The following is a 3,755-nucleotide window of genomic DNA, read 5'->3' as shown; positions in this document are numbered from 1 at the left end:
GATCCTGTTCAATGAACCCCTCTGGTTGAGCCATATAGATACTCTCTTCAAGATCGCCGTTTAGAAAAGCTGTCTTAACATCCATTTGCCAAATTTCATAATCATAAAATGTGGCAATAGACAAGAGTATTCTAATTGATTTAAGCATAGCAACAGGTGAGAAGGTTTCTTCATAGTCCACCCCCTCTCTTTGGGTATAACCCTTTGCTACTAGTCTTGCTTTAAAGGTCTGTACCTTACCGGTTTGGTCTCGTTTTCTCTTATAGATCCATTTGCAACCAATAGGTTTTACCCCATCTGGTTGATCTACAAGTTCCCAGACTGAATTGAAGTACATTGACTCCATTTCAAGATTCATGGCTTTAATCCACTGATCTCTATCAACATCATTCATTGCCTGTTTATAGGACAATGGATCCTCAACGCCATCATCAGGTATGATGACTTGAGTTTCTATCAAACCCAAGTAACGATCGGGTTGAGTTATAACCCTCCCACTACGTCGAGGCATTCTCAACTTTTGAGAAGGATGTGATTGACCAGAAGTGTCAGCTCCATCAACAACTCTGGTTGAACGACCAGCTTGATCAACAACTCTTGTTGTTTTATCAGTAACTTCTTTAGAAATCTCACTTAATACTAGTTTGCTACGAGGTTGATGATTTCTTACGTGATCTTCCTCTAAGAATGTAGCGTTCGTTGATACAAACACTCTATTTTCTTGAGGATCATAAAACAAACCACCTTTCGTCTCTTTGGGGTATCCTACGAATAGACATAATTTTGAACGACGTTCTAATTTCTTGGGATTTTGCAACAACACATGTGCTGGACATCCCCAAATTCTGAAGTGACGTAAACTACCTTTACGCCCTTTCCATAACTCATAAGGTGTTTCTGAAACACTCTTAGTAGGAACCATGTTCAAAATGTATGTAGCAGTCTCCACTGCATATCCCCAAAACGGATCGGGTAATTGAGCGAAACTCATCATGGACCGAACCATGTCCAATAGAGTTCTATTTCTCCTTTCTGATACACCATTTTGTTGAGGCACACCAGGGGCTGAGAGTTGAGACCTTATTCCATGTTCTATCATATAGTCCTGAAATCTTAAATCCATGTACTCTCCTCCTCGATCTGATCGAAGTGTTTTAATAGTTTTACCTAATAGATTCTCAACCTCAGTCTTATACTCTCTGAATTTTTCAAGAGCTTCCGACTTGTGATGCATTAGGTAAAGATAGCCATACCTTGAATAATCATCAATAAAACTGATGAAATATTCATACCCTCCTCGTGCTTTGACATTCATTGGACCACAGAGATCTGTATGCACGAGTTCTAAGGTTTCTTTGGCTCTATAGCCTTTTTCGCAAAATGATCGTTTAGTCATTTTACCCTCAAGACAAGACTCACATGGAGGTAAAGAATTGTCTTCTAACTTATTTAGAAGTCCTCTTTTAACCAATCTCTCAATCCTATTGAGATTAATGTGGCCTAGTCTTAAGTGCCAAAGATAGGTATTAGGAGAAATCTTTTGTCGCTTATTTTGAGTTTCAGCTGTTTTAAACATCTCAATATTTAAAATAGCTTTTGTTTTGCTCGGTTTTAACATATATAAGTTGTTTTCTAGTTTTGCAGAACAAATATGAATACCTCTTTTGCAAATGAACACTTCATTGATTTCAAAAGATACTTTATACAACTGTTCTAATAAACAAGAGATGGATATTAGATTTCTTTTCATTCCAGGAACAAAAAGTACATTATCTAATATAATGAATCTATCTCCAAAAAACAACTTTAAATTTCCTACTGATCTTGCTGAGACAACCTCTCCTGTTCCAACCCTGAGTGTTATCTCGCCGTCCGCAAGCATTCTCCAGGAGCTAGTTTCCTGGTAAAAAGAACAAATATGATTAGTCGCCCCTGAATCTAGTATCCAAGTTGAGTTGTCATACTCTACTAAACACATTTCTACAACGAGTAAATCATATTTACCTTGTTGTGTCTTTTCGGCTTTCTTCTCTGCAAGGTATTTTGGGCAGTTTCTCTTCCAGTGCCCGTTTTCGTTGCAATGGAAACATTTTCCTTTATCTACCTTTTGAACCTTGTTCTTGCGGTTAGTAGGAATCTTATTTTTCCCTTTTCCCTTCTTCTTCATCAAAACACTTTTAGAAGTTGAAGGTCCAGACTTATTTTTGGAGGACGATCCTCGTAGTAATTTCTTGGAGATAGCAACATTTGCTTCTCCTGTTTGTCCCTTGTTTGTTAAGAGGGACTGATAAGTCTGTAGCTCATTGAGAAGAGCAGTCAAGTTATATTCTATTTTGTTCATAACCACATTGGTGCGGAACTGGAAGAAGCTCTTCGGAAGAGACATCATGATAAAACTGACTTGACTCTTCTCATCAATGACAGCTTCATTTTCTTCTGCCACATTGAAATGGACCATCATGTCCAGGACATGTTCTCTAACTGAGGTCCCTTCTTTCATACGGCAGTTGTAAATGTATTTTATGGCTTCATGTCTAAGGGAGAAGGACGGTTGTCCAAACATCCCTTTTAGAGATTCCATAATCTCTTTAGCAGTACCCATAACATCGTGTTTCTTAGCCAAAACATCAGATATGCTGGCTAGAATGTACACTCGGGCTTTGTCATTTGCCTTTATCCATCTGTCATATGCATCCCGAGCTGTTCGGTTTGCATTTGAGTTTGGGTTTGGAGGACACTCCTCAGTTAAAACAAACTTTAAATCATCAATGACCAGTATTGTGTTTAGGTTTGATTTCCAAGTTGTGTAGTTGTCGCCGTTTAATTTCTCAGAAGCGAGTAATTGTACTATTGAGTTTGTCATGCTGTGATATAAAGAAAATTCTATTAGTGATTTTGACTTAATCCTGTTTAATCCAATCAGTTTTAGCAAATGTAATAATGTACCCAAATCATTATTAATTTGCAACGATACTTTAGTGAGTTAGAGCAACTGCTACCGAGGGGCAGTCAATCACTCATTCACTAAACCAAGACATTCTTGACTTAAACACTAATCCCAGAATAACTCTTGTTCCTATAGTGTTTTAGTTATCGCTATTTTGGTCAAGAATATACTAACTCTTAGTAATTCTTCGTAAGTGTGACCCACCATTTTCAAACCTCAGAGATCGGTTCCAACAATGCTATCGAATGAAAAGGCCAAAGTTGAGAACGGACTTAAGAAAACCTATCCATTTCTGGAGTTTGCATTGTTTCGACTCCCATGTTACGACCCTCCGAATGGGTAGTTGCTCTAGGGCAACATACAGGCGGAATATGGAAATCTCATGGTGCAACCTAGTGGTGGAGACCATAGGACGTGTTGATATACTTCCTTCTCCCACTTACTATAAATACTTTCTCTATTCACCTTGTTATTGACTCATGCGAATACCTTCTGAATGGAGGACGCTCCCAGGGCAACACGAGGCCGAGCATGAATCTCACGGTGTGAATTTTTCAGAGAGTGTGAAGAGGATAACGATGTATCTTATATACCTTTTTCCTCCCACTAAGTATTTTAGACGGTTGGGTATACTCATTACTTAGGTATATTCCGGCTAATTAATATAACCTAAGTCTAGGTGTTCCAAAACTTACATCACTCAAGCATGCTCATAAAACTGGGCTAACTAAGCTCAAGTACTGGTCCGATCTCCAGGTAGTAGGTGTTCCGTAAACCGTCAACTTAAGTACCTCCAGCCTTAGACAAG

Source organism: Cucurbita pepo, unplaced genomic scaffold (genome assembly GCF_002806865.2).
Source record: "Cucurbita pepo subsp. pepo cultivar mu-cu-16 unplaced genomic scaffold, ASM280686v2 Cp4.1_scaffold000222, whole genome shotgun sequence".
Classification (NCBI taxonomy): domain Eukaryota; kingdom Viridiplantae; phylum Streptophyta; class Magnoliopsida; order Cucurbitales; family Cucurbitaceae; genus Cucurbita; species Cucurbita pepo.
The sequence above is the reverse complement of the archived record's forward strand: the minus strand, read 5'-3'. Positions refer to the sequence as shown.